We start from the raw sequence: 9,312 nt of genomic DNA, 5'->3' as shown, positions 1-9,312 counted from the left end.
AGAGAGAGAGAGAGAGAGCACAGAAAGTGCTTGAACAGCTTCTTGTCAAGGGCGTTATCGCTTGAAGTCAACGGCAAGGCGGCAGGCAAAGTGGAAAGCTGGGCAATCTTTTATTAATGCAATGGGCTGCGCTAAAGCAGTTGATGACTAGCGCTGTGCAACTGGTTAGATGATGGGGCGTAAGGTCCTTGCTACCCTCACGCGCAGGTTCGAGTGTTCGCTCTTCTGCCTTTTTATGAGGTGAAGGTAATATGGTGACCTTTCAGATGGAAGGAAGGAAATCATAAATAAAGAATCTATGAAATAAATGAATAAAATAAAGGGGAGAGCGAGTAGGTAGTACGTATGAAATTATATCAAAAGGCAATTTTGAGTTTTAAGAAAGAGAGTTGCATGTCATGAAGATTTTTCCAAATTGAGAGGGGCTTCGCCGAGGCCGCGTATCGACACTGCGCCGGGCATGCTCTTTCCAAACTCATCTTCCAGCTGCGCGCTACTATAAAAGGCGACCACTGCACTCCTGCTTCTTTATGCGTAGCAGGGTGCCCACTAGATCAGTTGTAGCTATGGCGAGCGCAGGGAAGCTAGTGCTTAGTCTTCTTCTGCTCCTTGGTCTCTTGACCACCTCCTTTGCCTCTGCGAGGCTAGTCGTGGTGGCAGGGAGAGGGAGCCCCGTGAGCGTGAGGGAGAGGAAAGGGGAAGACGCCCTCATCGTGGCCGCGAGGAGGAAGAGCGTGGCTATCCTCAAATCGAGCTCGGCCGGCCTCGGGAACAGCTTCAGTCAGAGGGGGACGACTTCGTGTTTGGAGTGAAGAGATCGATGCCATCCGCAATGCGCATGTGGGCATAGCGGAGCTCGAGCTGGAAGAGAATGGGTTGCTGGTGCCACAGTATTCGGATGCGGACAAGATTGCCTATGTTTTGCAAGGTCCATTTTGACATTACCTTTGTAGTTTGTGATTAATGGTCTTTCTCTTGCTTAGCTCTCGCTGAATGGTAATTGTAATCTGCGGTGCAGGGTCCGGTAAAATGGGTGCTGTCATCCCCGGTGCTGAGAGCGAGTATCAGCGAACTTATATTCGGAAAGTGCAGCGGGGGGGGATGTTGTTGCCCTGCCCAAGGGAACTGTTTACTGGTGGTATAATGACGGCAATGAGCGTCACCGTGTTCTATGCGCAGGAGATACCAGCTACGGAGCCAATCCCGGGCGCTTTCATGTAATCAGCAAACCCTTGCTAGTGCTATATGAGATCTGGAAAATTGTGAATGAATTATAACATGATTAGTTATTCACTGCTGGTAAAAGTGGAATCAATGTTACTTATAGTAAAAACTGCTGTAAATGGACTTTTGTATGCAGCAATTTGGACTTGCTGGTAGCAAGCAGGCCAGGTTTGGATCTGTGCTTCATGGATTCAGCAAAGACACTCTCGCCACCGCATGGGGCGTCGACGAACAAACGATCCAGTCTCTCCTTGAGCGCCAAAACGAGCGGGCATTGTGAAAGCGAAGCAAAAGATCCACTTCCCACAGATACCCGAGCGGCGCAGCAGGAGAGAGGAAGAGGAAGAGAGCAACACCTTCATGGAACTTCAGGCCCTTCCCACTTTGAGGAGCTCAAGTACAGCATAAGGGATGAGTTTCCGGACCTCTATGTAAAGAATGGTGGTGCTCTCAATAGAGTCAATTGCTATAAACTGCCGCTTTGCATCAGATTGGATTTAGTGCAGTGAAGGTGTCCTTGGAGAAGGTAATTAACAGCTTTTAAAAAAATTATGCTTGTTCAATTAATACAAAGTAGGACAGCGATAAATTAGTTTAAGGATTGAAGACTGTAATTAATAAAGGATAAGACAGTCTGCTGAATGTTGAATTCTCGCTTCCATCAGAATGCAATGATGGCGCCTTCGTTCGTGCACAATGGGCACGAACTTTTCTACTTCACTCGAGGGAACGGCCGAGTTCAAGTGGCGAGCGGAGACGGGGAGAATGTGTTCGATCAAGAAGTGCGTGAGGGCACTATGCTAGTTATTCCTCAGTTCTTCCCTTCAGTGAAAATTGCAGGAGACCAAGGACTTGAATGGATCAAGCTAGTTACATCATCAAGGTTTCTTTTGAACATAATTGCTCAGCATCATGTCGTCGCACAGTATTGAATGATAATGCAGCGCATTTTAAGTGCATGTAATGCATTTTTGATCTCCTCAATGGTTTTCCTTGGATCTCCTGAATGCTTTTTGCAGCCCTCGCACCACCTTCCTGGCAGGCAAGAACTCGGTCTACCGTGGTATCCCTAAGCAAGTTGCCGCCGCCGCCTTCAATGTCGATGAACAGCAGCTCAGAGAACTTGGAGGGATGAGGAGGTCTTCTTCCCCCCCTCCAAAAGAGGGCGACGAGGTGACCGGGGCAATGAGAGTGTAGGCAGAAAGGAGAGCGAACAGCAGCAGAAACAACGTGAAGAGGAAGAGCAGAGGAGACTGCGGGAGGAGGAAGAGGAGAGCGCGCAGGCGTGAAGAAGAGCGCAGGCATGAGAGGAACGCAGGAGGGAGGAGGAGCAGAGGCGGAGGCGGAGGCGCGAGGAGGAAGAGAGAAGGAAGCATCGACGTGAGCTGCCAGCTTGGGCTCTGGCTTCTCTTGAGGTGCTATGAAGACTGTAGACAGCAGAAGTAGTGGGGTGTCATGTGTCTAGATAAATAAGAGCTGCAACTGGAGCTTTTATATTACCTTCCGGCCTACTTTTTACACACATCCATAAAGGGTATGATGGACTCCAAGCATATAAACTTTTGGAGTTTACATAACATCTGGCCATTAGATGGTACCATTGAATGTCAATTCATACTCCAATATGGAACTTCTTTAATGAGCCTTGATGAGATCATACCCCCTCGCGATGTTTATTATTGTAGATCATCACATTTTAGCGCACACCCACAAATGCCATGCCATAGCCTTGATGAGATCATACCCCCTCGCGATGCTTATTATTGTAGATCATCACATTTTAGCGCACACCCACAAATGCCATGCCATAGCCTTGATGAGATCATACCCCCTCGCGATGCTTATTATTGTAGATCATCACATTTTAGCGCACACCCACAAATGCCATGCCATAAGAAAATAAATCTTGACATCGTTCCAAGTAAGAATATCCACGTTTCTGCATTTCCCCAGTAAGAGCTCTTTCCATGTAAAGGGAATTGGATTCTCCCCAAAGATCTAGTGGAGCGAGGCTAGAGAGCTCTCATTTTTTCGACAGTCAAAAAACAGGTGGATTGATTGATTCAACCATGAAGATGCCTGATTTAATACCAGACCTAAGTACGTTACTACCTATCCAGAGGCCTTGGTGAAAGATGAGCTACAGGAGAGTGTTGTGTTTGATAGCAAATAGGGGAAGGGCTACACACATTGAAATTTGCATTGCCTTTAGTTCCCCACCTTGAGTTGAGCTTTACTTTTAGAGACTAGTTGACGGTTGGATTAGCTTGAGAATTGAGAGTAGATTTGCTCACAAGTTTTCGTGAAAGTAAAGGAGCATCGTATGAGGTGATATTTTAGAAGTTTTTTATACGTTTGAATCTTGCAGTCTAGAAAATTAGCAATCAAGTTGAAAATGGTTAGCAAGACAATTCTTTGAAAAGTGGAGAGTTGTCCCTTATCACATGCTTCCAACATCTAATACCCTTTTTGAAGCAGATATGATCTCTTCTAGAGATATCAGTCCCATCTGAGCCGAAGTGATGTCCATACCATGAGTAGTCTTCTAACAGGAATTCTCTAAAACACATAAGGTCCATAGATGGTTTCCATTTGTGTTTCAGAGAAAACCATGCATTCCATTAGCTGCAAATGAGGGTAGATCCTACAAGTTTGATTGGAGTAGGTGCAGTAATGAGATCCATCAGGTGTAGCTCTTTCCAAGCTTTATACTCCTGGAGGGAGAACTTACTCATATTATTTTTAATCAACAGTGCCCAATAATCAGTAAAGGGTGCAGTTCTTAGAATCCATTGAGCTGCCAATTTGGTTGCTTGAGCCTCCAAGTTGAGTATACCAAGTCCTCCATTACTTTTGGGTGAGGAAGAGATGTTACAGGCAATTGGACTCTATTGACAAAGTTGCTGCCTCCCCACAAAAATATTATAGCAAGGCCTATTGCCTTGTTCAAAGGGCTCTTTGCAAGTTTCCAACAGGATATAAAAGAAATCAATAGAGTATAATGAACGTTGCATAGATTGCCAACAAAAAAAAATTTCCTCCTCGATTTCTCAAGAACCCAGTTCCATCTTTGTGGGATGCCCACAAGTTTGAAAATTTTTCCTTCATCTTTTGGCAGCCAACTATTAGTAGAATTGCAGGACTATCCTACAGAAACTCTAAAGGCAGGTTTAGTATGGTAATTGATGAAAGATCCACTACCTAGAAAAAGTGTTTGTAGACAATCCCAAAGAAGCTGCATTGACTGCTCCTCTCCTTTTTGCAATTGCTTCAAATGCATTGAGTGCAAGCAATTGCAAAAAGGAGAGGAGGAAGGGGGCAACCCTATCTGATACTTCTCTTTTTGCAATTGCTTCAAATGCATTGAGTGCAAGCAATTGCAAAAAGGAGAGGAGGAAGGGGGCAACCCTATCTGATACGTAATAATTTTTTTACCAAATCCCATGCAAAAAGAGATTGTAAAATAAGTTTTTGAATCTATCATGTCATAGGCCTTATCAAAATCTGAAAAATTACATAATTATGCATGTTGCGTTCCTTCCCAAATGCTAATAATGGAATCAAGAATGAATCTTTTATTTATAAAACCTTTTTGCTCCTTCAAGATAAGTTGGTCCATAAGGAGACTGAGTCTTCTAGCTAAGGATACAGAAAAGATTTTGTAGACAGTAGCTAGACAAGTTATAGGTCTAGGTCTCCTTTATCCCCTTTCTTGTGTATCAACTTAGTAACATAAGGTGTTGATATTTGTAGACAAAGCTCCTAGACCCACAGCTTCTTGCTAGACTAGAAGAATATAAGGGGCTAAGAAATCTTGAAATTGGATATATAACGCATTAGGAAGGCCCTAAATTCTTGGTGTTTTGCCAAGCTCCAATTTAATAATAGTTTCTTTATTATCTCATAACAAGATGGGCATGTCCAAGGTTTCAACAGTTTTTGTGGGGAAACTCTTTTTTCCTCTTGATAGCAATTTTAACGCTTGCTCCTAAAAGATAAGTTGGTCCTTTAAAAGATTCAGTCTTCTAGCTAAGGATAGAACAAAGATTTTCTAGATAGAAGTTAGATAAGTTATAGGTCTCCAATTTTCTAGGTCCCCTTTATCCCTTTTCTTGTGTATCAACTTGATGACACAAGTGTTGATATTTGAGACAAAGCTCCTAGATCAACAACTTCTTGCCAGACTAGAAGAATATAAGGGGCTAAGTTTCAAGAACTGGATATAAAACTCATTATGCAGGCGCTGAAGTCTTGGTGTTTTTCCAAGCTCCAATTTGATAATAGTTTCTTTAATCTCTCCTAACAAGACGGGCATGTTCAAGATTTTCACAATTTGCGGGGAAACTCTTGTTTCCTCTTGAGAGCATTTTTAGCGTTTTCTCCTGAGATAGTGTCATCCCCTTTAGGAGGATTAGAGAAGCTATTAGTAAAAACAAAGTCCCTAGACCTTTTTTTAAATCTTGAACATCTCTTTAGAGTGCCTGTCTATTTTAATAACCCAGAATTCCCTAGTCCAAGCAAGGGCATTGTGGGCTTCTAGGAGCTCTTTCCTTAGAGTTTCTTTGAACATAACCAATTCAGTGGGGGGGGGGGGGGGGGGGGGGGGGGGGGGGGGGCTAGCATTGGATTGAGGTCTTCTAATTGAAGAATCCTTCCTTTTATCATCATCTTTCTTTTGGCTCTAATTTCCCTAGCTCTTTTTCTAACATCAACAAGATAGGATTGTGTTTCCTTCATAGAAATATCCCAAGCTTGGAAAGGAGAATGACCAGTCATAAATTCATGATAAAAAATGATTCTAACTTTCTCTTTGACAGGTATTATGCCCCCCCCCCCCTCTCTCTCTCTCTCTACATCGTGTGTGTGTGTAGGAAGAGAGAGAGAGGAGAGAGAGAGAGAGAGAGAGAGAGAGAGAGAGAGAGAGAGAGAGAGAGAGAGAGAGAGAGAAGTATATGTGTGTGAGGAAGAGAGAGAGAGAGAGAGAGAGAGAGAGAGAGAGAGATGTGTGTGTGTAGGTAATCAAAGAGAGAAGATAGAGAATTAATGTATGCTTAGGAAATTAAAATTAAAGAAAATAATTAAAGAGAGAAATGAAATGAAATGTTATATTAACGTCTGCGAAAGGCCAAAGTGACCTATGAGACATGAGACAAGAAAGTTACAATGTGATGGATCTGATACAAAGTCAGAGTAAGAAGATGACAAAATAAAATATTATGGAATCCTAAACTGTTGGGTATGGACTAAACGGTTAAACCAGCTAGCTGGGATAGGTAGATCATAGGAGATCCAGCAGCTGTCGTTGGCGGGTCTCATCAATCTCCTCCATGGTCAGTAGTCTGACCGGGGCGTTATGCATGTCGAGCCAAAGTGACCTAGCTAGATCCTCTGATGTAGCCTCTGTCGATGTTGTGTAGTCCTCCGCAGTCGTGGACGTCTAGATCTCCCTAGCTCAGTCGCTCGTTCGATCAGTAGAGAGTGTGAGAGAGAGAGAGAGAGAGAGAGAGAGAGAGAGAGAGAGAGGAGAGAGAGAGGAGAGAGAGAGAGAGAGAGAGAGGGGGGGGGTAGGAAAGTGAAGAGCGAGACAGAGAGAGAGATAGGAAAATAAGAAATAGAGAGAGAAAGAGAGATAGAAAGAGCGAGATCGAGAGAGAGAGAGAAAGAGAGATAGCGAGAGTGAGATCGAGAGAGAAAGAGAGATGAGATCGCTTTTTTGAGCAAGAACCATGCAAGGCTTCTGAATCTTTCTCAAGTTGCTCATCCATCTCCACATTATCTTCTGGCTTGGACAAGGAGGCCCCGTCCGGTTTACAATCAGGTAGAAAACTTTCATTGGGCTGAGAACTTCCATGGCTTGTGCTTTCATCAAGTGCGGCATTGGAAAGCTTTCTCTGACAGGCTACCTCGGAATGGAGGCAGGTGAGTTCGTAGATAGAGAAGAAACTATGGAACTAAAAGAGGGAAAGGGGTTTTGTCTGCTACATGCATTGCCATGTACACCTGGGAGTGCACGTATGTGTCTACCCATATAGGATTTGACCAATAAAGACGAGATTTTGACCCGGTGGTCCTGATCTCCGTACACCTCTGGACCGAGGTGTACGGAGATTGGGCAAGACTAGAGATTGCGAGGTAGTTTACATTGTGAGGAGTATATATATATATATATATATTAAAACAACATTCATAATCATTGTAGATGGCAACGTCATCAACTAACATGGAGGAAAAGATTGCATGCTCGTGCACGCTCTGCAAGTATCAAATCCTGCGCAAGCGTAGGATATGTAATGAGCATGTGCACAAGTACGGAGAGTTTGCTAGAGAAATCGTACAGAATCTGCGATACGACTCCTACGGAACGGGCATTGATTTCCGCGACATAGCACCTACATCTGGGAGAGAGAAAAAAAGATTATGCGTGAAGGTCTGACCAATATAGACCAATATAGAGCCACGGATGGAAGCAGAAAAGGGCTTACAGACAGAAGACGACGGCATGGAGGAGATGCTGGATGCCTTCTTCCAGACAAGCGAGGAGAACGCGAACGAAACAGCACCAGAAGCCGTGCGCCTATCTCCTGAAGACATGTTGAGGAAGTTGGCACGTCAACCAATCTATGAAGGCGCCAAAATATCTGTGCTTCGTACTTGTCTGGCATTTTTGAATCTTCAGTCAGTGTATGGGTGGTCAGATGCAAGCGTCACTGCTTTGTTTAGGTACGTAATTTACAAAAGAGATTTTCGATTGCAACGGTGATGTGCTCGGAGAGCTCTTTAATTTAATGTGGCTTAAACAGGTTATTGTGGGAGCAACTTCTCCCAGTTGGCAATGAAATGCCCCCCTCTAGGCCAGACGCAAAGCAACTTCTGACCTCAGTTGGCTGCACTACAACAAGATTCATGCATGTCCAAATGATTGCATTCTTTTTCGCAATGAATTCGCAGATTGTTTGTCGTGTCCTAAGTGCGAAGCAATGCGCTACAAACAAGATGCAGTTGGCGAGAAAGTGACAACTAAAGTGTTGCGGCATTTCCCTATTATTCCTAGGATAAAAAGCATGTTTTGTTGTGGTTCCATTGCAAAGTTGATGTGGTGGAATTCTATGAATAGATCCACTGACGCAACATTTAGGGTGCCCGCTGATTTGAAGGCTTGGAGGCACATTGAAGATACCTGGCCACATTTTAAGAGTGAACCACGCAATTTGCGTTTGGGCATGGCAATGGATGGAGTCAATCCATTTGGCTTGAGAAGCTCGTCATGGAGCACTTGGCCTGTGTGCCTTATCAATTACAACCTCCCGCTGTGGCTTGCTATCAAGAAGGGTCATTTGATTTTAAGCTTGATTGTACCTGGTAAGTTCAAGGCAAAAAACACGGATGTTTATCTAGCTCCACTAGTTGACGAGCTCCAGGAGTTATGGCATGGGATCGACATAGCAGATGCGGTTGAACCAGTAGGACAACAGCATGCAAGGATCCACGGACTTCTTATGTGGACTATGCATGATTGGCCAGGATACGGAGAAGCTTCTGGTAATGGTTATTGATTTACAAAATTCTCGCTATTCGCAAGCCCTTTGCCTTGGCCTGATTCATGCTTTGATATATGCAAGGACTAACAACTTCGGGATACAATGCATGTCCAATTTGCGGGCAGTCTTTGGATGGGAGCAACATGAAGGGCAACCTGTTCCAGGAATGAAACGTTTGTCCATTCTCCATACGTTGCCGTACTGGGGTGATCTACTAATTAACCATTTGCTGGATCCAATGCATATATTCAAGAATGTGGGAGAGCTCCTCCGGAAGACAATCATGGGAATGAAAGACAATCGAGCTTCACGAGATGATTTGCAGTCGGTTGGAAAGATGCCAGAGTTGTGGCCTTTCACCAATGCAGCTGGTCAAACAAAACTTCCAAGAGCACCATGGGTATTGCTAAAAAACGAAGAGCGACAAGTGAAAAGGTTGATTTCAGAGTTCAGGACGCCAACAGGATATATGCGATGTCTGAAGACAGCATTCACCCGTGACGATCAACTGTCAGGGTTGAAATCACACGACTGGCATAAGTTCTTGCAA

General features: G+C 44.1%; 1 pseudogene across 1 annotated transcript; it reads left to right on the top strand.

Annotated features, from left to right (window-relative positions):
- The first annotated feature begins 551 nt into the window (after positions 1-551).
- Positions 552-2,881, top strand: LOC147419936 (11S globulin seed storage protein Ana o 2.0101-like; annotated as a pseudogene). Its single transcript, XR_015187200.1, has 5 exons — positions 552-928; positions 1,019-1,217; positions 1,361-1,750; positions 1,890-2,107; positions 2,244-2,881. The product of XR_015187200.1 is annotated as an 11S globulin seed storage protein Ana o 2.0101-like (transcript).
- The last annotated feature ends 6,431 nt before the right edge of the window (positions 2,882-9,312 follow it).

Source organism: Adiantum capillus-veneris, chromosome 29, assembly GCF_014529385.1.
Source record: "Adiantum capillus-veneris isolate H3 chromosome 29, ASM1452938v2, whole genome shotgun sequence".
NCBI classification, from domain to species: domain Eukaryota; kingdom Viridiplantae; phylum Streptophyta; class Polypodiopsida; order Polypodiales; family Pteridaceae; genus Adiantum; species Adiantum capillus-veneris.
This window is presented reverse-complemented; position numbering and strand designations above follow the sequence as displayed.